Genomic DNA, 25509 nt, shown 5'->3' with positions numbered 1-25509 from the left:
GTATTTTTAATTTTAGTTAGAGCTCTATGACAACTGAAGAAGATCCAGGTAATACAATAAAAATTAAGAAGTTAAATTGTTCTCATATGCAGATATCATGGTACCACTTTAAAAACTCTAAAATTTTATCAGTCTCTTAAGAGTGCAAAATACATTCATAAAAGCAGAATACAATAGGGACACACAAAATTCCTTAGCCTTCCTTTACACCAATCCAAATCATACTTTTAGAAAATCTATTGAAAAATACCCCTCACAATAATCTTATAATATATAATAAAATATTGTGGATAAAAAAATATTGTGGATATTTAAAATGCCAAGACCACTGTGTATTAGCTAGAAGTGATCATAGAGACAATTTTTCTCTGAAAAAATAAGTTTCTTAAAGCTGAAAATACATTCATGAGGTAGTGGAATGCAAAATTAACACACGAAACTCATTATCTCTTCTGTATTACAATTTCTAACCATGGGAGAGAAATCAGGGAAATATTGCACTCAAAATAGTCTTAAAATATATAACAAAAATCGTGGATTGGCATAGTTATAAAGCATACTATTAGTAAGAAGACATAAGAAGTACACATGATCCATCCTGAATACGTATAAGAGTGATACAGCCAATATTCTGAAAGACTGTAAAGACTTCAATAAATCAAAGCTTTTATAGTTTAAAGGATAAGTAGATAATATAAATAGGTCAGTTTTTGATGAATTAATAAATTAATACAATAAATTGTGAATAGAATATTTTACTACAATAAATCACCTACTTTTATGAAACTCAAGAATCTGACTATAAATATTCTACTATAGGACAAAAGACAACTTTTAAAGTGCAAAGTGTTACATGTTTAGAGGGATATTTATAAAGAGAGAAAAGGAGAGAGGCAAAAATTCCATGAGATTAAAACAGTTAAGAGTAACAGAAGCAGTCTAATGGGTTTGGCAGAATTAATATTTCAAGAGATTGGAGTGCCCAAGAACTCTGGACTTTACACAAGCAAAGATTTCTCCATTTTGGATTAAGCTGTTGCTAGGATGGTTTCTTAGGTTTTCCAACTTGAAGAATTGTCTAAGCTCTTACTGTCCCTACACAATTATGTCCAGTAATGACCTAGTTCAATCCTACAGTCATGAGAACTGAGCAATTACAAGTACATGAAATCAAAGTCGAGTCACTAGACATCTGAGAAATGCTGTTTGAAAAGTGGGATTCAGTTGTTACTGTTTTCAAGTCATAGCTCTTAAAGTTTAAAATGTAAGCATTGCTCATGCACTGAACGCTTTCTCAAGAGAGAAGAGGAATTCTGATTTCTTTTATTGACATTGGTTTTAACTAATTTGTGGAGTCTACGCCTCATCTCTTGGATCAGTCCAGCATCCCCCAACAACAAAGAGTAAGTCAATTATTTGTGTGTGAGACATAAGAGAAATAAGAGTGGAAAGACTGAGACGATGAAGTCTTAACCAGAAGGTGTTCACTTTTCCAGATATCAGTATCAGAAACAACCTGAACTGTTGTAATCCAAGGCATGGAGGAGTTTACTCTGAGCTGAGGACACAATTCTCGTCTTCAATACGTTCACAATACTTTGTCATCCTCACCACATTTTCTTCTGGGCAAAAAGAATAAAACCCTTGAGCTCTCAGAAAAACAATGATGCCCTTCCAAAGACTTGCCTTTTGGGAGAAAAAAAGTAATGATATAAACTCTCTGACTTCTTAGAAGCATGAGAACAGGTAAGTCCAGATGATTCTGAGAGGCTCCCAGCTCCTGATTCACATATGTGGAAGGCTCAGATCAAGACTCTCTCCTTGAAGAACCCACTCTACCCCTACCCAGATCTCACTGAGCTTTCCAATCGACCACATATTTCTTCTTCCTTTATACCAATACAGAAGGCCAGTTTCCTTCTCCCCATCTCTGATCTCTTCATAATATTTGTTCTCCATCCCAAATGGCACTTTACTCTGAACTAGAGGCCAATTAATAAACCCTAGGTGTACTGAAGGAATATCTGAGAGGCAGTTGCTGTCATGACAACACTTGTGACATCACAGAAGAAGCTAAACCTCTCCAGGGTGCAAGAGATATTTCATGGAGGGCCTAATGATGATGTCACTGAGAAGTGCCACAGCCTACCTGCTGAACAGCTTCACTTACATTGACCAGAGTTGAGGGTGCCCTTTCCAGGAGTGTAACTCCTCAAACTCAACTTCAATAGGTTATAAGAACAGGAGGGAGTCTATTTGACATTGTCATTTGTGGATCCTATATTCTTGACCTAGTTACACAGAATCCAAGTAAATATTCCATCAAAATTCATAGTGGTAGGAACCAGCAAAAGAATATATATATATATGGCACCAAAACTAGATAGGATTGTTGAAGCTAAGAAGAACATTCTGCCAGAAACTGGATACAGCTCTTTCATGAGAGATACAGCTAGAGCATGTCAAATACAGAAGTGAATGCTAGTGGCAAACCAGAGAACTGAAAATGGACCTCATGTTTGTAGCAATGATTACAAGAGCTGAATGGACTTTAAACCCCATAAGAACAACAATTCAACTAAGCAGAGCTTTCTGGTACTAAACCAATATTCAAAGACTGTGTATGGACAGGCCTATGGCTCCAGCTGCATAGGTAGCAGAGGATGGCCTTGTTGGGTCCCAATGGAAGGAGAAGCCCTTTCTCCTCCCTAGTTTGCCTCCAAGTTCAAGGGAATGTCAAGGTGCAGTAAGGGGGTTATAGAAGAAGGTTATTGGGACTGTTTAGGGATCTCATGGATATGAATCTGGGAAATAATATTTGAAATGTAAATATAAAAATATCCAATTAGAAAAAGCAATAAAAATTGATAAAAAATAAAAAAATCAGAGAAAAAGGAAAAGTTAACTGCCAGCTAAAAACACCTATTCACTCAGAAATCTAAAGGGTAACTGACAGGGAATGGTAGTCAGAATAATACTAGTGGAAAGACTGAGATAATGAAGACTCAACTAGAAACGCTTCTCTCTCCCAGATATCAGTGTCATACCCAAACTGCACTATAGGGATCCAAAGCAAGGAGGAGTTTACTCTGAGCTGAGGAAAGAATACTTTTCTTTCCCTTCTTCCTTAGGATCATTCTCTTCTGGGAAAAATTATAAAAGCCATGAGCTCTCAGGAAACAACTGGGTCCTTTCCAACAACTGGCTTTTGGAATAAGGAAATTAATGATATAAACTCTCTGACTTCAAGGAACCATAACAAACAGGGATGTCCAGATGCTTCTGGGAGGACCTCAGTTCCTGATTTCCATATGTTGAAGTCTCAGATAAAGGCTATCTCTTCAGGGAACCCACTCAACCCCTAACCAGGGCTCACTGAGCTTTCCAATGTTCCAAGAATTTCTTCCGTTTTTATACAAATACAGAGGGCCAACTTCTTTCTCCCCATCACTGTAGTTTTTACCCTCTTTCTTCTCACTCCCAAATGGGTGTTTACTCTGAATTAGAGGCCAATTAGTAAACCTTAGTGGTACTGAGGGAATATCTGAAAGGCAGTTGCAGTCAGGACAACACTTGTGACATCACAGAAATAGCTAGGTCTCTCCAGGATACAAGAGACATTTCAGGCAGTTCCTATTGATGATGTCACTGAGAGATGCCATGGCCTACCTGCTAAACAGCTTTCCTTACATTGAACAGATTTGACCATGCCTTTTCCAGGTGTGTTTCCTGTGACACAGTGGAAACCTTTACATACTCCATCTCTCCAATGCTAAGTACTTCTATTGTTTCATTAGTGGTTACATGCTCTGAATAGAGAAAGATAGGGGTTTGTTATGGGTACAACGGATCTAGGAAAATGGAGTGGAACAGATTCTTCCAGATAATAATTTTATTCACTGGTCCATTCCTGTGACATACTCTTCAATTTCCTAGGTTTTCTCTGTTTTTCAAAGGCAAGTATTTTCCCTACAGACCTTCAATTGATGAAATATTGTAATAATTTTTTTTCTACATTTCTTGAGAGGGGACATTATATATATTCCTGAATGTGTACGCAAAAATTGTATTCCAATTCAATTATTTCAATGATTTTGCCAAAAAAGGGGACTAGGTACACAGTGAGTATGACAGGGTAAATATTGTGTACCTACTTCGAATAGTAAACTCCTAAATTCTTAATTTTTTTTCAACAAATTTCAGACATCAGTAAAGCAAAGGACCACATGGAGTATCGAATTTGTTCTCTTGACCTTTTTGATATCAGTACTACAGTATCAACCTTCCAGTGTCCCAGGTAAGATTTCAGGGTTTTGGATAGTTTTCCATGATTCATTCTTCAGGCCAAACAAAAGATTCAGGAGGATGGGCCGGGAGAGGAATGACTGATGTCCAGGGAACCCTCAACTTCAGTAGATTCATAAGAACAGGAGGGAGTCTCTTTTGCATTTTTATTTGTGAATTCTACCTTTTTATTTCTTTTTTGCAGAGCTGGGGACCGAACCCAGGTTTTTGCGCTTACTAGGCAAGCGCTCTTCCCCTGAGCCAAATCCCCAACATGGATTCTACATTCTTGACCTAGTTGAACAGAATCCATGTTAAAATTCCACCTTACTTCCTCACTGCAAGAGCCATCTATGTGTGAATATATATATATATATATATATATATATATATATATATATATATATATATATGCCACCAAAACTAGATAATATTGATGAACCTAAGAAGTGCATTCTGCCAGGAACCAGATATAGATCTTTCCTTAGAAAAAATTCAGAAGTGAGTGCTAGTGGCAAACCAGTGAACTTAAAATGGACTTCTTGTTGGTAGATTTTGAAAAAGTATTACAAGAGGTGAAGGGGCTTTAACCACATATGAACATCAATGCAAATGAATCAGTGCTTTCTGGTACTAAACAAATATTCAAAATAGGTACATGGACAGAACTATGGCTGGAACTGCATATGTGGCAGAGTATGTCCTTCTTAAGCATCAATTGAAGGACAACCCTTTTGTTCTCCCTGGGTTAGACTCACAGGTCAATGGATCGTAAATGAGGAGTAAGGGGCATAATAGAACAAGAACAAAAACATGGCTAGTGGTCTTATGGGCAGGAAATTGGGAAAGGAAATAACATTTGAATATAAATATAAAAATATCCAATTAATAATAAGGAATAAAATATGGTAAAAATAAAAAAATGAAAGAAATTAAAGAAAAGAGCACAACCAACTAATAACACCTATTGACTCAGAAATCTAAAAAATCATTGACAAGGAATGGTAGTCAGAGATATACTAGTGAAAAGATGGGGACAATGAAGTGTCTAATACGATCACTTCTCTATCCCAGATAACAGGGTCAGACAAAAACTGCACTAAATGAATGCAAATCATGGAGGAGTTTACTCTGAGCTGAAGACACAATACCTGTCTTTCCCTTCTTCCTTAGAAACTTTTTCTTCTGTGAGAAAAAGAATAAGAGTCATGTGCTCTCAGGTAAACAACTATGCCCTTCCTAACTCACGGATTTTGTAAGAAATTAATGATATAAGCTCTCTGATGTCCAGGAACCATAACAAGCATGGAAATACAGATGCTTCTGAGAGGCTCACAACTCCTGATACCCGTATGTGGAAGGCTCAGATCAAGGCTATCTCTTCAGTGAATTCACTCAAACCCAACGCAGGACTCACCAAGCTTTCCCATAGACCATGTATTTCTTCCCTTTTTATACAAAGACAGAAGGGCAGCTTCCTTTTCCCCATCTCTGATATCATCTTCCTCTTTGTTCTCACTCCCAAATGGCTGTTTTCTCTGAATTAGGAGCCAATTAGTAAACCCTAGAGGTACTGAAGTAATATCTGAAAGGCAGTTGCAGTCAGGACAACACTCGTGACATCACAAAAGAAGCTAGGTCTCTGCAGGATACAAGAGATTTTTCAGGGAGGGCCTAATGATGATAACACTGAGAATTGCAATGGCCTACCTGCTGAACTGCTATATTTACATTGACCATATTCGAGGGTGACCTTTACAAGAGAGTCTACTGTGACACAGGAGAAACCTTTAAATACTACATATCTCTAAATCTATAGAATTCTCTTTGTTCATTATTGGTTACATGCTCTGAATAGAGAAAGAAAGGGCCTTGGTATGGGTACAAAGGATCTAGGAACATGGAGTGGAAGAGATTCTTCTGAATAATTATTTTATTCCCAGGTCCATTCCTGTGCCGTACAATTCAATTTCCTGGTATTTCTCTGTTTCCCAAGGGCCAGTATTTTCCCTATAGACCTTTAATTGAATGTATATTTTATTACATTTTCTTATTGTACATTCATTGATAGGGGACTTTATAATATTCCTTAATATGTACTCATAAATTCAGTTTTCCTTTTCAATTTTTTTGCAATGATTTTGTCAACAAAGGTGGCACAGCTATAGAATGAATATAACAGTGTAGATACTCTGTACCTACATCAAATGATAAGCTCCCAAATCCTTATTTTATCATAAATTATGAGACATCAGTAAAGCAAAGGACAACATGTGCCATAGAATGTGGTTCTGTAGTCCCATTATATGTCAGTTCTCTAATAACTACCATGCTGTTTTCCCAGTGCCAGACTTGAGGGATTTGGATATTTTATCATGGTTTTACTTCAGACAAAACATGAGATTCATTTGGATGGGCATGGAGAGTAATGGCTTCAGGTCCAGGGACACCTCAACATTACTAGTTTCATAAGAACAGGAGGGAGTCTATTTGGCATTGTCATTTGTGGATTCTAAATAATTGAGCTTGTTTGTTCCAAAGAATCAATGTCAAAATTATACCTAATCTCATTTATAGGAGCCACCAAAATATATATGTGTATGTGTGTGTGTATATATATAATCTATTATATTATCATATGTATATATATATATATTATCTAATATATATATATATATATATATATATATATATATATATATATATATATATATACCAGCCACCAAAACTAGATAAGAGGGTTGAAGCTTTGAAGTGCATGCGGCCAGGAACAGGATATAGTTGCTTCCTGAGAGACACAGGTAGAGAACGTCCAATACAGAAGTGAAAGCCAGTGGCAAACCAGTCAACTGAGAATGGACCTTTTGTTGTTAGATTTTGAGAAAGGATTACAAGAACTGAAGGGGGATCAACACCATGAGAACAACAATGCCAACAAAACAGAAGTTTCAGGTTAAACCAATATTCAAAGAATGTATATGGACAGACCTAGTGCTCCAACTGTTTATGTAGGAGAGGATGGCCATGTTGGGCACCAAAGGAAGGAGAAGCCCTTTGGTTTCATTCCTAGGATTAACTCCCAGTTTATGGAAATGACAAGGGGCAGTAAGGTTGGTTATAGAAGAATTGGATGGGGACAGCTTAGGGATCTTATGGACAGGAAACTAGAAAAGTACATAACATTTTTAATGAAAATATAAAAATATACAATTAAAGAAGCAAAAAATTGTTAAAATGAGAGAAAATGAAAGAAGTTATTAAAAAAGAGAACTGCCTACTAATCACATGTATTGACCCAGAAATATAAAGAGTCACTGTCAATGAATGGTAGTCAGAGTAATACTAATTCAAAGATTGAGACGATGAAGTCTCAACTAGAAACACTTCTCTCTCCCAGATATTAGTGTCAGACACAATGTGCAGACTGTAATTTCTTCATCCCACACATAACTGTTGCCTTTTATTTTGATGTTGAAAAATAAATCGAGGTTTGGATTCGAGAAGCATCACTGATCATAGTATTCTGGTAATGCAGTTTATCCAAGATTCTTAAGAATTCAACTGCCAACAGATCCCGGAACATATAATTTACTTATTTCTAAGCAAAATTAGCACTTTAAAGTGTATTTCACGGCTGTGTCATTTTGGTAAATAGAACTCCTAGGTACTAAGCTATAGTATTTATTTAATTTACTGTTGAAAAGTATTCTTCTTTTATGTGTGTGTTTGCTGTCATGTATATATGTGTACCTTGTGTGTACCTTGCCCCTTCAGAAGCTAGGAGAAGAGAATGAGTTCCTGCCATTGAATTGGAGATGGCTGTGAGCTGTCATGGGATACTAGGAACTGAGCAAGTTCCTCTCAAAGATCAACAGGTTTCCTGAGTTCCAGAGCCATTCCTCCAACCCTATTTTAACTTTAACCAAGTGTATTCATCACCACTAGAAAGTTAAGAACCTACAATCAGTCCCCTTGTACTGCTTTCTTTTTCCACTCCCTAGAGACAAACATTTGTAATTATCCATCCCATTTGACTCCATAACTGTAAATGTTTTGATTATTCAGTATTAAACATTATCAATGAGCTGACAATTAGCTTTCAAATAAAAAAAATTATGCCAGCAAAAATCAGCAAAAGTTTTTGGTATGGCATCTCCACAATCTCCATTCTGAATTTTTCAGATTCATTCCTGCCCCCCAGCCCTAACCCCTCTTCTTGCCACACAGTGGCTCCACTTCTATTTTCATGTCACATGTGGTGTTCACTCCCATGCCCTCCTGGCTTAACAGCTTATTTTATCCCTTTCGTGGTCCCCTTCCCAGTTTCATTACACACACACTGAACCTAGGTTCCCCATTGAGAGGAGGCAGGCAGAATTTGAATGAGGACTATAACAGGATTTCAGAATGAAGGTAAACTGGACTGCACACTGGCTTCTTCACGTTTTTCTTAAAAATTTGCAATTATATTTCAAGAAAGTATAACTTTATTTTCTATCACATTAAATATGTAATAATAAAGAAACTGACTGACAGAATCTATTCGCCAATCTCACTGTATGGAAGTCTATAAATGAGAAGTCTATGACAGAAAACAAACTACATTCATATAGAGACACTGATCTTACACAGTCAGCACAGGAAACAAATGTGTCCCATTTTTTACCAAACAGCACAAGAGTAATAAGAAGCACACATGTGGTGAATATGAAGCAGCTTTACCTGACCCTGCTTTCTTTCTTTCTTTCTAACGGTACTAGGGACTGAAATCTCCATCCTGTGCCTGATTGTGCATGCCTGCTGTCACCTGGCCCTGCCCTTTGTTTCCCTTTAGTTTAGAATTGTAAAAAGTATATTCAATGAACAGTGATGTTTCCTAAATTCTCATGTCAGGATCACTGCTTCCCTGCAAGGGTTCACCCGAGGCCCCTATGCATACAGCATACGGCTCATGCATGCTGCTCCAGTCCTCACAGGCAACTTTCTCTACCCAGCACCCCACAGTCATATACTTTTCAAAACACAAATCTGACATAATGGTGACATTTTGATATAGGTCAAAACATTAACTCAGTCTTAGAGAGATGGTTCAGCAGTTAAAAACACTGACTGCTCTTCAAGAGGTCCTGAGTTCAAACCCCAGCAACCACATGGTGGCTCACAACCATCTGTAAGGGGATCTGATGCCCTCTTCTGCTGTGTCTGAAGACAGCTACAATGTACTCATATACATGAAATAAATATAAAAATCTTAAAAATTATTAACTATATAACTATGCTATCCAAAGAGAACTTTAGGCCAATAAAAATATAAAGAGCTAATGTAGTCTAACATCCTTACTTTAATAATCTTCTATGGACTTCTCTGTCTGAATGGCCTAGTTGTTGTACAGCTGGGATTGGATACAGACAGCTAGATTCCCAGTTCTTGGCTTAATGTTTTCAAGATCTAATCACCACATTTACCTTTACTAAATCATCTGTGTAAGGATCTTTTCTTTTAATTTAAAATTCAGCATCTCATAGTCCTGTAACTCTAATATACCAGTAAAATCATAAAATATTATATTATATATAAAATATATTATATACAACATATAACATATATATTTTTTCTCCCACTCTGATTGGGTTGGTACTCACTTCTAACAAATGTCCCACTGCATTTACTACACAGCAGAAAAACAAGATAAGGTGTTTTGGGGCTAGATTGGCATCTGGGATAATTGTTTTGTAATCATATTAGTTAACTAGACCTGTGTCAGTACTGCTGTATGACCTAACTGCAGATATATCTAAGATAAGTGTGAATATTCCATACATGCTTTTTGAGGGTATACAATTTATTCCCAGAGGAAAGTGTTTTCTCCTGCATTCTTATCAAAGAGACCCCAGTCCATCTTGAGATCCCAGATGAGGGCATAGCAGGAACTGATGATACAAAAGAAGACTGCATGTAAGAGAACACCATGGTGTCAGAGTGACCTCATTGTGGAGAAAGAGGAGAGAAAAGCAAAAGGAAAGAAAAAATTACTAGATTGAATTATAGTTCCTTAGTAAAGGTAGATTCTTCATAACACCAGAAAGAAATCAAACTGTTAAAATAAACATCCTTAAAAGAATCATTGTGAAACATTGGTTAATAAGAAATATGACTTCTTTGATGTGCCATTAGAATCATTGAACTAACCATAAACAAAATTATACAAATGTTTACTAGGGGTCTGCAACATTTCAGTGTACTCTTTGGATGTCTAAACATGAAATTTAAACTTCTAATACTAGGTGACAGCTTAGGGTAAAAGATTGGGAGGAAAAAACAATGCAGAACCACAGGAAGATCCTGCACCACTTTCTCTCCAAGAGCACCTGGGGTGTTTTTTTACTTTAGAGCCTCCTTCACACACTGGATCATCAATGCTTAGCCTTCAGGAGCACAGAGGACTCCAGAGAAAGAGCTGAGAACACAACAGAGGCTGTGATGAGGCACTTTCTTGCCCTTTATGTTCATGGAGCCGAGCTTCCCTCAAGCTACAGAGATCCATGCCTTTCACTCCCCGCTTCCCCCAACTGAGGCATCACCCATACAAAGGCTAATCTGTCTTTATGCTGGAAACTTTTGGCTTTATTCCGAGAACACAATAAAGCACATCAAATCAGAATAAAAATAATTTGTAAACATAGTTATACAATTTGAACTTTTTGGTTTTGAGTGCCATTTGTTCTCTGAAATCATCCTCTGGTAACTTCTTGAGTCCCCATGATGTTCTCCAGTTACAAGATATGGCTAGATATCCAATAAACTGGTTCTGCGTTACCAGGAAAAATAATGATCACATCATCTAACCTCAAAAAGTTTTAAATTTTGGTCAGTTTCTCATACTGTCTCATGCATTCTCCACAATTTGTCCTATTAAACAAGTATTTACAGATCATTTTAAAGTTATTAGTGAGTTGAGTATGGAATGATACCAGGGTAACTGATAATTTGCTGAGTAACAGACGTTTACTACATAAGTGAAGCTGAGTTCAAATGAACTACAAAGAGCTGCAAAAACATCAAGGAGAATGGGAGTTTCCCACAGAAGGAAATGGACGCCCGCAGCATTTGTGATATTTCTAGAAAAAGAAATATACAATAGTGCGAATGCTAGGAGGATAAAGTGATGTCATTCAAGGTTGAAGACATTTTTGAAAAGGTTTAAGGTATAAAAGTGTGTTATGTTTAAAAAATTGTTGTTGGGGTTGGGGATTTAGCTCAGCGGTAGAACACTTGACTAGGAAGTGCAAGGCCCTGGGTTCGGTCTCCAGCTCCGAAAAAAAGAAAAAAAAATGTTGTTTATATAGGGTTTATAAGACATAAGACAACACACAAGATAGTTTGTAACCATTTGAAATAACATTGGAAGAGACATAGGCCTTGATTTCTGAATGCCTTCTTGGACCTTAGGATCATTATTTTAGTCAAATAAATGCTCACACTTTTACTGACACCAGAATTGCACAGTCAGAAAGACCTGATACCTTGCAGGTCTAGAAAAACTGGATTCAGTATGTCTTATCTCATAAGATACATAACTGTTTGCTGACACAATCATTATTAAATGGTAAGGCATATAAACTTACACCTAGGTATATGTTAAAATAATAGACACTCACAATTTATCACTTCTTCCTGGTGTAAACTGTGTTGTTCTCTACCCTTTCCAGGTTGCATACATTCTATCTGCATGACACTGTGTATTGCTGCTCCACTGCACATCTTCTTTCAACTCCACATGCAACAGTCAGTGGCAAAAACTGGGTCTGATGGAAAAATTTATATCAAAGAAATCAAGAAACACTACAACCCAGTGTTCTCAATCTATACTCCCACACCAGAGCTGGTTTATTAAATAAATATACACCAGCATATCACTTACTTAGCGTTTTTTTAGACAGTTAGTAGGAGGTAAAGGCATGTGATCCTAATTGGATCTATTAAAAAAAGAAGAAAATAGAGGAAGATGAGGAAGAAGGAAAAAGGAGGGAGAGGAGGAAGAAAAGAAAGAACAGAACAGAAAGTCTCTGTTTGGATAGGAAACAATCTTCAGGTTTAAATTATAATCACTGTGGTTATTTGAATAGTTTTGGCCCAACAGACTGAAACCTGGGTCCAAAGAGAGTGGCACTATTAAGAGGTGTGTCCTTGGTGGAAGAGACAGGCTTTTAGGTCTAATATGTTCATTCCAGGCCCAGTGTAATATACAGTTTCCTTATGTTCCTAGTGTATCAAGGTGTAGAACTCTCAGCTCCTCCTCAGTGTCAGTCTGACTGTACTCTGTCATGCTTCACACCATGAAAATGGATTAAACTTCTGAAACTGTAAGCCAGCCCCAATTAAATGTTTTCCTTTATGAGAATTGCTGTGATGATATTGTTTCTTCACAGAAATAAAGTCCTGAAAAGTCATAAGAATTTTCATCAGAAGCATATTGGTCTAAATATTTATATTAGAACACTGAATTTGAATTCTATGTGTCTAACACATAATTTGTTATCTAGGTATGTTTGAATTTTTTCAGAGGTCAGCTAAGTAGTAGGTATTACCAGCTTCATGGGTCATTAAAACCCGCTCACAATTTATCTACCAAGGTTTGCAAAAATAAAGCAATTTCAGGAATGGAATGAAATCCAGTCTTCAATATTTAAAAAATAAGATGAATATAGAGATTAAAAGACAAGATATTTGATGATAAATTAGAAACCTTTAAAATGAAATGTGTATGTTAAGTCATGTAATCCACACACTTTATTTCATTTCTCATAATGGAAATATAATAATAATAATAATAATAATAATAATAAAAATAATAATAAATTAACCAGCTTACTAGTAAGTGAGGACTTGCACAGAATAACAGGCATATATTCAGTAAGTCACACGCTGGTGTTAGTCTAGTGAGCATAAGTAGTATCAAGTCTTATTACTGAAAGCGGATGCTCTTTATTAGTTACTGAAGAAATAAATATAAATTGTTGTCAGAAGAAAGTAAATTAATACTGAAACAAAACACAGTATACTAATCTTCCTGTATTTCTATAATTTTGCCTTGTCTTTATAATACAATTTTTAAGATGGTGTTAGCAGCTTCCTGTTTCTAAGCCCATTTATTCTATGACACTTGTAGGAGAAACACATGTAGATGTACTGGCTTTTAAATATCTTCACAGACTATTCCAGAGTAGGTAATATTTACCTCAGATTCCAATGATGCACCCATGCTACATTTTGGTCTCCTTTTTTATCTTCCCTATTTCCCTAATAAAGAATATTCCTCCTTTAAGTCCTCCTCCTTCTTTGGTATTGAGAGGATGTCCTGGAAGGATGCGACCACCACTTTAGTCAAGCAATTACACCTTATTCTTCCTTGGGTTACCCTGCTAGTCCACTTCAGTAATGGTAAGAATCACAGTAAATCAAATCATTGCTATTCTACCAGAGGAGTCTCTCTGTTACACATATGCCAAATTTGAAGCATAATATATGGAACTAATTTATAGAACTGACATCTATTGAGTTTAAAAAATATATAAATTTCATAAGAGCTGCGGAGCCATAGCCATGATAGGAATAAAGTGAAATAAGAAGGGAGAGAAGTGAAAGGTAGGAAACCAGAGCACCAAATAGCAATCATCTCTTTTTGAGGGGTGCTTAAAGGGTCTGCATGTGAAGGGTGTCTAGTCTCTCAAAAGTCACCCACTCTGATAATAAACACTTTTCAACCCAAATTTAGATGAAAAGTAAAATGGGGCAGACATTGTTTTCAAAGTCCAAGCTTTGGAGTAAGCTGAATTATGAATAAGGTTTTCACCTAAAAAAAAAAAATTGGATTTTGTCCTATAGTCCCCCAATTCAAACTACTGATTTTTGAGATTACTACTGTTCTCTGAGAAATAGACAGAAAATCTGCAACATATAATAATGTAAATCTGTATGACCTCAGAGGAAATTATAGCCTGTATTCTGACTACTTATATGCTGCTTGACATTCTCATAATGACAGGCAGCAATAGTGGGCACAGCTCCAGCGGTCATGAGTTCATGACTTCCAGCAGCTGTTTCTCCCCAGTGCAAAAGCTATGATTTGTGGTCGTCTAAGTGCATGAAATCCACTTGGACTGACCATATTCTCAATGCCCATTAGTTACAGGACACAACTTTCTCATCTGTCAGAAGTATGGGTGTTCTGTCACTGGTCATCAGTAAGTTTATGTGCACATATGATTGCACATGGTACTCCTTAGGTTATGACAATTTTCATCTTGGAGTATGAAAAGCAGCCATTCTCAGTTTCATTCACAGTTAAAGATAATACAATCCTAGAGACAGGAGGTAAAAAAATTAAATGGTTTAGATTTGAGTTGGAATCCAGACTCTGTCTCTTCCCAAACTTATGTTTACAGGAGACTTGTACACTTACGTAATTGGAAATAGAATGGGGCTAACCAGTACTAAGAATAAAAGAGGAAAAGGGAAATAGCAATTCTATTTACACACTTTTGTACCTCACAGAATGCTTCCCTGATCCCCTTTGACATTTAAAGTGAAAAGGAATTCTTGGAGTATGGAGTACCATTAAAATATGTCTACGATAATTCCGGGAAATTATGTTAAACCATACATAGAGGCTAAGGGAGCAGTACTGTGGTAGAGCAATGCTCTGCCTGTGTGAGATCTGGACTTGACCTTCACATCAATAAAAACACAGCTGGTGGGGATGTGGATAATGGGAACATTCCTCCATTGCTGTTGGTAGTGCCTTTTGGAGGTTTCTCAGAAAAATGGGAATAGTTCTAACTCAAGACATAGCTATACCACTCCTGAGCATATAAACAAAGATTCTCCACCATCCCACAAACACTTGCTCAATTTTATTCATGATAGTCAGAAGCTAAAAGAACCTAGATGACCCTCAGCTGAGGCATGGATACAGAAGATGTGGTACATCTACAGAATGGAATACTATTCAATTATTGAAAAAAAAGACATCATGAATTTTGCTGGCAAATGGGCGGAGAGTATCATCCTAATTGATGTATCCCAATCCCAAAACGGCATGCCAGGTATGTATTCACTAATAAATGATATTAGCCATAAAATACAGGATACTCATGGTACATTCCACAAACCCAAAGAACTTAAACAAGAAGGAAGGCACAATGGAGAATGCTTGAAACTCACATAGAGGGGGAATAAAAATGTCATTAGAGTCAGATGGAGGGAGGGAACTGGGTGGAAGAGGGGATGAGAAGGGAAATTGGGGGAAATTCAGGAACAGGTGTGGGGAGGAGAAGGAGGGATGGCCAAAAGGACAGGAGAATGAGTGGAAAACTGCAATTGACAGGGGTAGGCATGGGCAACTCTAAGATGAGAAAGACCTGGGATAAGGGAGGTCCCCAAGATCAATGGAAGCATCCTTAGCTGTGACTCACAGCATTGGGGATATGGTACCCAAAGAGGCCACCTCCTGTAGCCAAGTCAGGAACCTCAGTGGAACAACAGAGACACCATCCCGTCCAAGAAACTTGACCCAAAATCTTTCCTGTCTTCAAGAAATGCAGGGACAGGGGATGGATCAAAGACTTATAGAATGGCCAACCAATAACTGGCCCAACGAGAGATGCATCCCATGGGCAAACACTAATCCCTAACACCATTCATGATGCTCTGTTATGCTTACAGACAGGAATCTAGCATGGCTGTCGCCAGAGAGGCTCCAACGAGCAGCTGACTCAGACATATGTAGGTACCCACAGACAAACAGCAGGCAGAACTTGAGGACTCTTATGTAAGAATTAGAAGGAAGGATTTGGTGACCAAGAGGGGACTGGCACACCATAAAAAGACCAACAGAAGCAATTAACTTGGAACTTTGAAGCTCCCACAGACTGAACCACCAATGAAAGAACATACACAGGTTAGACCTTGGCCTCCCTGCACAAATGCAGCCTGGATTTCATATCAGTCCTGAATAACTTGGGGTGGGTGTTCCCAAAAGCTGTAGCCTGCATGAGGGATATTTTCTAACAGGGCTCCCATGTCTGGTTTCAGGGGCAGTGGATATGCCTAGCCTTTTAGACACTTGACGTGTAAGGGTAGGGGGAAATCCAGGAGGAACCCTAATTGTCAGAGGAAAAGGGATGGGGGAATTCAGAGAAGGAATGTGGGAGGGGTGATGAGGAGGTGGCAGTGATCAGGATGTAAAGTGTATTAAGTTAAAAAAATAATAATAAATGGGAAAAACATATATATATATATATATATAATTCTAAATATAATATAGTTCTAAAACTAGGAAAAGAATGCAAAGAATTAAAAGAGGCAAAACAACCTGGAAACGAATAGTAAGGCATGGGGAATCTTCTTACCAAATTGAGATTTAATACACATTTTCCAGTATTGGCAAAAAAGAAACACAAAGGGAGAATCTGGGAATGGGCCCCACTGCCCCCAAAATGCCTAATTGATTTTTAAAGCGGACATTCAATAGAGCAGAGACAGCTCTTTGCAATAACAGTAGTGTTACTCAAAACTGACAGTCAGAGATCTAACAGAAACTTTGACTATTTCAGAACTTACATGGGAATTCAATCAAAATAGATTATGGACTTACCTGTAAAACAAGAAAATAGGACACCAATAAAAATGTTAAGACCGAGATAGAAAAAAAAAAGAAAAAAAAAGAAAAAAAAAAGAAAGAAAAGAAAAGAAAAGAAAAGAAAAGAAAAGAAATCTTAAGAACAAGGCCTTGGTAAAGAGTCATTCATACAAGGAAATATTGATAAATTAAACTTTGCCTGTTAAAGGCCACGTTAGGAGAAAAGCTGCAGCAGAAGCTTCTTTCTGTAGCCCTGGCCAACCTGGAATTCTCTGTAGACCAGAATGATTTGAAACTCAGGGATACACCTGCTTCTGCTTCCCTAGCGCTGGGATTAAAGGCATGGGACTCCACAGCATGTCTCGGGTAATATTTATTTATAAAAACTTCCAGATTTTAAAAACTACCAGATGAATTCTACCTAATATGTAAAGAACTCAACAAATTAAAAAAAACTAAGAGGAAATACAACAAAGGGTGGATTAAAAATATACAATGATAATTCCTTAAAAAACCAGAAATTCCAAAGGAAATGACTAAATTCCAAATTAATCATCTAGCAGAGTGGCACCTGTGCTTACAAATTGCTCTGCAGAGTGACAGATGAGAACTGAAGCAACCTCTGATCTACTGAAGTTCGCCAGAAGTGTGCTAAAAACAAGACAAAGCTCCTTTCTGGGATTGGGTCAGTGTTTAGATGGCTGGTTGTTCTTCCAGAGGACCCAGGTTTAATTCCCAGCATCCATATGGTTGTTCACAGCTACCTAGAACTCCAGTTCCAGAAGGTTCCTTATCCTCTTCTGACCTCTAAGGACATCAGGCTCACACATGGTGCAGACATACATCCAAGCTCAACGTTCACATTCATAAAAATATTAAAGGAAGAGAGAGACATTCTCTGGTATTTCACTTGTGTTTTCTACATGCTTGTGTCACACCACGGAGCTCAACCAACCAAACTCAGAAACAGGAGTCTTACACAGAAGGTAAATCTTACAGGTAGCAAAAGACGGGTATTTCACATTTATAAACCTATAATATAGATGAGTGCCTCTTTCAGGGTAGCACAGTTCATAAGGGAGCAAAGTAAGGCAGGCCCACTCTGTCTATTATCCCAAGACCATGTTTCAGCTCTTGACACATGAGGACTTTTCACTCAAATGCTTCTTTAAAATTCTTTCTGGCAGAGGACTTGGTTAAATTGAAAGAGGAAGGTAATTAAACCTTACTGTAGGCAATGCAAAATTAGGTGGGAGATTAGAAAAAAAACAATTAGAATCTTTTGAGTTGTGTTTGTTTGAGGAGGAAGACTTGGGTGGGGAGGTGTTTGAGACAGGGTCTTGGTGTATAGATTTGGCTGTCCTCAAACTCAAAATCCTCCTGACTCAGGCTCTCAAGTGCTGGGATTACTGAGCTATGCACCCACACCCAGCTGTGAAGTTCTTGATATAGGAAACAGAATAGTGTGTGTGTAAGTGTCAGGGACAAGAAGAACCACCCAGCAGTTTCTACACTTTGTATCACTTTACTTTGCTTTAGTCTTTCTGTACCAGAGATTAAATATGTTGAGTAGGTGATAATATTTCACTTTATTTGGTAAGTGTTGATTCCCCTTGTGTAAACAGGTAAAAAATTTGCCTTTAAAGAATATATGCTCTAGGATATCCTTCAAAGCCATTAAAAATATGTACTAAGCACTGAGAAGCCTGCCTGACTCAAATGCAAATGGTATGTGTCAGTAAAATACTAGGTGATGATAAATTTTTTCTTTTCTTTTCCACTAAATAAAACAGAAGCACTATTTTACTGTACAAAACAAATTTTCTTTCAACGTTTCAATGAAAACCATATACTGCATACTATTCAGAGTATCACTGAAGACTCCACAGCATAGCTGAGTATAAGGATATGCTGAGCATGCTCAAGACTTTGTTGTAAATCCCCAACATGTGTATGTGAAATGTGTGGACATTTTTTGTCCACTGGATTCTAAGAGGTATATAGATGACATGTCTTATTTATTAGCACAATAGCCAACTTCCTAATTTTTTCCAATACTACCTTTAAAATGTATTTTATTGGGGCTAGACTGATGGCTCGATGTTAAGAGCAATGGCTGTTCCTCCAGAGGATACGGGTTTATTTCCTAGGACTCACATGGCAGCTTACAACTGTCTGCAAATCCAGGAATATATATATATATATATATATATATATATATTCTTCTGGAACTTGAGATATATATATATATATATATATATATATATATATATATATATATATATATATATATATCTCACACAAACTCACACACATGTATGTATGTATCTCCCTCCCCACTTAAAATGGAGGTGAACACAGACTGCACAAAGTTGTCTTCTCATATCACATGCAGATAACGGCAAGCACAGAGCCCCCATTACATATACGTTAGAAATGAAATAAAAATGTACAAAGATCATAATGCTAGGCAAATTAAACATACTAGCTAAATCATTTCCAACTTGAAATAGCATTAATGTCTCTATTTTCCTCTTATTCAGAGATAATGTATTCCCTTGCAGAGGGAGGACTTACTTTCATATTGGAGCTGACTCCACACTGCCTGAACCAATGCTGTGGCTGTTAGTGTGACTGGCAAGTTCCTGGCTTGGCACTCAGTGGATGTGGTGATTAGGACAAGGAAGCAGGAAATGGGTATATCTTCTGATAAACACACCTGCATTATTCTTGCTCACTGTACTTCTGTGCTTTCTCAAACACAGCTCTGTAACATAGAATGAAACCACAACACCCTATCTGATTGGTTCTCTATTGTTTACCTAGATTTTAACACTGTGACATTGGGTAGTACTCAGGGCATTTGGCAAGCTTACAAAGAATATTAGTACAACAGAAATGATCACAAGTCCTTGAAGTGAATTCTAGCACTGTTATCCATTTGGTAGTGTGGATTTTGAAGTTCAATCTTTTATGCATATTCATTCCCTTGGTTCCTCTACTTCCTAACTGGGGGGCTTGGGCAAATATCTTAACCACTGCTTTAATTCCCTTCCCTATAAAATGAAAGTCAAGTGTTTGTCTCTCTCAAAGACTTTCTCCTTGATTTGCTTAGCTAAGTTTCTTTAACCTCTCCAGGCCACAGTCCTAGCTCTTGTAATTTGTACATGGGGTCTATGTCACCTAGTCCTAACAAGCATCTTTCTAAGTAAGTCTAGACTGTGCAAACCCAACATTCATCGGAGCACTTACACCTGTCTTCAGCAAGAATCTGCCAGGTTGGCTTAGACAGGGTCTATAATCCAATGTTTCCTTTTAGGAATTTCCTTTCCTTAACTGCTTGGCTATAAGCCCTCATTTCTTTGTTACTATTGTAAGTCGAGTTGCAAACACAGAAGAATAATAATCACTTTTCCACAATTGCAATGTTTCTCAATAAAACGCCACCTTTAGACCTGCCTAGCTCTGCTTTTCGTATCCAGGGCTGCTATTAGTACATGTAAATACTTCCAGTAATGTCTAGCCATGGGCACAGTCTGTCTTCTGTGGGCCAGAGGACAATGTTATTGGTCTTTGATCAGGGACATCCATCTTCATTTACCCCCTGAGATAGGGCCTCTCTTACCCTTAAATTTCCCAAGTAGGGCTGGTTGGCCTACTCCTCCAGGTGATGGAATTATCCTTTGTCAGGCTACCATGTGATGTTTCATGTCCTGCAGCTGCTAAATCTACTGTAAACTTGTTACATGATTTCATTTTCTTACTGTAGAATGCCATAATCATGTCTTAGCTTTCCCCAAGTTCTCTTCCTATTCTAGTTATGGAAAGGGATTTACTAGATCGAAATATATATATTTTGGTTTTTCGAGACAGGGTTTCTCTGTGTCAAACTCGCTCTGTAGACCTTGCTGGCCTCCATCTCAGAGATGTGTCTGCCTCTGCCACTTAAGTGCTGGGACTAAAGGCATGAACTACCACACCTGCATAGAAGACATATTTTTCAAAATAATAACTGCCTGAGAATAAATGATCACCACCCTGTAACTTTACTGGCAGTGACATCATCACCCAGCAGATATTATCTTAACTTCCATTATTCTGCTACTAGTGAATGGAAACACTGCTAATGTGTTTATTCTGCAAAATTATGGTTAAGACCTTTGCCAATTAAGGAGTCAATTTGGAATGTTTTCCATGTAGAGGTCTGGCTGCAGCTGAAATATCGTTCCTTTCAGCTCTCCATTCCCAAGGCAAGAGTGTTCTTTGCCTCACTGATGCTGGGTTTGGTGATTGCTTTTGCATTAGGCAGGGCAGGCTTCCTTTGGTCCTGCTGTGGGATTTCTTAGACAGCAAGAAAAGATGCTTTAAAAGTATTTGTGCCTTAGGACTTGCTTTCCTCAGTGCCACACGAGGAGATTCCCTTCCCAAGGCTTGCTTCATGGGGTGGGGCTCTAGAATTAACACCCATGAAACAACCCCACTCCCAATTGAAAGGTAAGAGCTAAGCACAAATAAAACAGGGCAGAAGCAGTTCTACTGGATGAGTTCAACCTACTCCAGTGAATTTCCAGCTGACCCAAAGTGTTTCCAGCAAGAACAATTTACAATCATTTAATTTACAAAATTTTGGGTGCATTTATATGTGGCAACAACAGCTGATGAGTATTCTTACTATGGTGAACTATAAAAGACTTTGAAGAGACTCGTATATAGTCTTGTCTGCTCCCAAAATACGATATAGTAGAAATGAGGCCTTATTGTCTATTTGTCTGCTCATTTCTTCTGCCTTTTCTTTTCCAGCTAAAATATGTCAATGTAATAAATTCATTGGTTTTCACTGATAGCATCAATATGAAGTCATATGTACAGATTAAAATGAAAATTTAGAATTCTACCAAGTCTCAACTTTCTCTCTAATCAGATATTGTTGTATAAGTTAAACTCAAATAACAATCACTTTGCTTCCTTCAAGACTCAAAAATCTTACAACTTCTGAACAATAAAATATTATAGATACTTTACAATCTTTAAACTATTTTGTAGGAGTATTACAAAGCTATATAACTTATATTTAAATTGCTGTTTTTTGTGGTTGTTTTGTTTAGTTTATTTTGTTTTTTGTTTTTTTTTGTTTTTCTTTTTGTTTTTATTTTTTGAGACAGGGTTTCTCTGTATAGCCTTGATTATCCTGACCACGCCTAGAACTCACAAAGATCAGTGTGCCTCTGCCTCCCAAGAGTGGGAATTAAAGGTATGTGCCACCACTATCCAGTTGAAATGTTGTTTTTATTATAAGAACAATTAAGAAAATCAATGTGACAAGAGAAAAGAATCAAAGCAAAATTTAGGTGTCAACACAGTTGTTACTTTTTACAAGTCTTCAGTGAAGAAGAAGATAAAGGTTTAAATTTTTTCAAAGCTATAGTTAATATTATATAGAGACATAATTTATGTATACATGATTTATATGTAAAAAACAACTATACTTTTTTTTAAAAATCAGCATAATAACAGCAGAAAAATGGCAATTACTAATTAGGAAAATCCGAGTATATTTATATTTTAGTTTCCTGGTATCCACAGGTATTTAGCCAATTTTTTGAGACAGATTGTAAATCAGTTCCTTCCCATGTGAGGGCATTACAAAAGAGTGTAATAACTTCCAAAAGAGATAATGTTTTGAGCTACTTTCAATAGTAAGGCAAAAATGAGAACATTTATCCAAATGAGTTTTTTTTTTTGCTAATACCACATATATCTTTTAACGTTAATAGAACAAAGATTTACCTAGAAAATTAAAAGCCAAAATTACCATTTTTATTATAGTATAAGCAGAATAAAATGTGGATGAGAAGTCTATTTTTCAGGGCAGCAAAAGAGGAGCAACTGGCTGAACCCCAGAGAAGCAGCACTTCAGGACTATGTGTGCTTACTCAGATTAATAAAGCAGCTACTTCTGCAGAGGTCCAGACTGGAGCCGAGAAAACCTCTCTGAGAGCATCAGCCTTCAGAGTGCACAAAGATACCCAGACAAGAACTGGGCACCAATAACATGGATATGAGTGAGCTCTACATAGGGTCTCCTTCAAAAATGTAATAGCTAATCCTACCTCAACCTAAGAAGTCTGAGGAAACATGACATGTAATTCCCCCACACTCACCTGCCAACAATCCCTATTATGTATGTGAACAGTAAGGTTCTAATTCCACTAGGATATTATGTGAATTACAAAACGTCAGAAGTTTTGTACAAAAATTATTTATGTATCCAATATGTAGCAATATTAAAATATATTTAAAACTTTAGGGATATGATAAACAAAATTAATAAATGGCCACACCATTTTTCTCTCCAGGGCATTCATGCAGCATGTACACCTATAAAGTCTATACCATGATTTCAGGACAATTCTTACAATGATTATGTGAAGTAAAAGATGTAGCAATGTGTAAGAAAAACACAGCCATGACAAATGGGGTCAAGGGAAACAGGAGAAGGAAGCAGAATTACCTCTTACACTGCATGGTGGGGCAGAATGAGCCCCATGGCACAGTGACCCCATGGCACTTCACACTCAGACCCCTGAGAACGAGCCTGGTATCACAAAATAAAAATAAGGAGCCAGGCAGGGTTACTCACTTCTGTAATCCCAGAACTTGAGTGGTTATGGCAGGAGGATCAGACCTTCACGGTCATTCTCACCTGCATGTCCTCTGAATGTCAACTTTTATTTGTGGCCTAGCAAGCTGTGTGAGAGTTTTGTGCTAAGGGTTTTACTGATCACTGCTTACACAAAATAGTATAATTGAAGCCTTTCAAAAATATGTGGTTTTAAACCTCCATAAATTTACCACTTTAACCATTCCTTAGTATATACAGTTAAACAAACCTCTATAATTTTAAATCAGATATAAGGAAACTTCTCTTAGTACCTTGTAATGAAAGAATAATGTAATCTGATATTTTTTTGTTTTTGAGAAAAGAATATAATTATATATATATATATATATATATATATATATATACATATATATATATATATATATATAACAGATAAGTCATCAATGCATCAAATATATCAATGTAAAACTGTACCAATTTAAACTATACTTGAATAGGAAATGTATGTATTTACTAGTACAGGACTGCTTCATGTATAGGTAAATTATGTTGGCTCAAAGTTCTGTTCACATACCCCAGCCCCCTGTGATACTGGGGACAAAGCATCCATTTCCTCATAGTCCAACTGTTCAAACACAGAGGTCAGAAAACAACCTGATGGAGGTAGTTCTTTTTCTCTACCATCGTGCTCAGGGACTGAACTCAGGCTGTCAAGTTTTGCTTCAGGTGCCTTTACTTGTGAAGCCATTTTTACTGGCTCATCCCAACCTTCTTTGTAATTCTTCTTACATCGTGCTAAGGACAGACCACAGAGTTCTATGAATTAGAGGTAAGCTATATATTACTTATTTTGGGACAGGATTTTATTATGCGGCCAGATTGGCCTGAACTCACTCTGTAAATAAGACAGGCTTGGACTTGTAATCCTTTTGCGTTGTTAAAGGTCTTTATGTAAACATAAGTTCCTCAAGGCTGAGTCTCAATAACGAGCTTCGTGATTGAAGATGGTGTGAAGAACCTAACCAGACTACCTTAGACTTTCCCTTTGAAAGTCACTCACTGTTCACTCCTTTATCTGAATGGGCCTGTGACTATCCAAATCTGTCAAATGTTTTCTCTGTGTGTGGGAAGCTTGGTATCAGTGTCTTCCCAGGCATTCTCCACCCTATTTTTTGTGACAAGGTCTCTGATTGAATCTGCAGCTCAATGATACCATAATAGGAGTGGCAAGTAAGTCACAGTGTCTATCTCCCCAGAGCTCGAGTTATAGGTGTTTGCTGCCTTTCACAGCCTTTACATGGGTGTTGGGGACCAAATTCACTACAGCCCTAAAATGTATGCTCAGCAGGGCACCATCCTTTACCAATCTGAAAGCTAAACATGTTATCAGACATCCTAGATCTATACAGAGTTCCACTTGTTTTGCTGTAGCCTGCTTATTGGCAGTGATCATCAATGTGATAAATGCACTTATTTATGTTTCTCTTTGTTTTGTATCAAATAAAATATTATGTGATCACCTCCGATGGTTATAACCTGAGTCTATGCTCCCAGGCTACTAGCACTTAGGTTTGCCTCAAGAATTAACTATTCCTTATTTCCTGAGGTAAGTGCTGTATTTTGTGTCAATAGTACCTTCCAGCAATTTTAACTTCCTAATAAATATATTACTAGTATAATCTATCACAGCACTCATTTATATCTAAGACAGGAGACAAATATTTCTGATAATTTAGTAAAAGAAGCCATATCGCATCTTTTTTCCAAATCAACTGTCAAATCTATAAATCAAGGTGCATACTGGTATTGAGTACTGGCATTCCTTAGCAAGAACTAAAATTATGGAATTATTGTGGATGTGTTTCCTTCACTGAGGTACTCAATTAAATTCTAACACTTAATAAGAATGGCTATATTTATCATTACTATTCTAGCACAGACCCTATGTCACACTGTGAAAGT

General features: G+C 37.2%; 1 long non-coding RNA gene across 1 annotated transcript in view; it reads right to left on the bottom strand.

Moving 5' to 3' along the window:
- Positions 1-10431: 10431 nt before the first annotated feature.
- Positions 10432-25509, bottom strand: part of LOC134484673 (uncharacterized) — a 29149-nt gene continuing 14071 nt past the window's right edge. Inside the window, exon 4 of the long non-coding RNA XR_010062301.1 lies at positions 10432-12090. This is a non-coding gene — a long non-coding RNA (uncharacterized LOC134484673). The remainder of the gene's footprint in view (positions 12091-25509) is intronic.

The sequence above is a fragment of the Rattus norvegicus genome, assembly GCF_036323735.1.
Source record: "Rattus norvegicus strain BN/NHsdMcwi chromosome Y unlocalized genomic scaffold, GRCr8 chrY_unlocalized_28, whole genome shotgun sequence".
NCBI lineage: Eukaryota > Metazoa > Chordata > Mammalia > Rodentia > Muridae > Rattus > Rattus norvegicus.
Note: the sequence above shows the minus strand (reverse complement) of the source record. Positions and strands in the feature narration are given on the sequence as shown.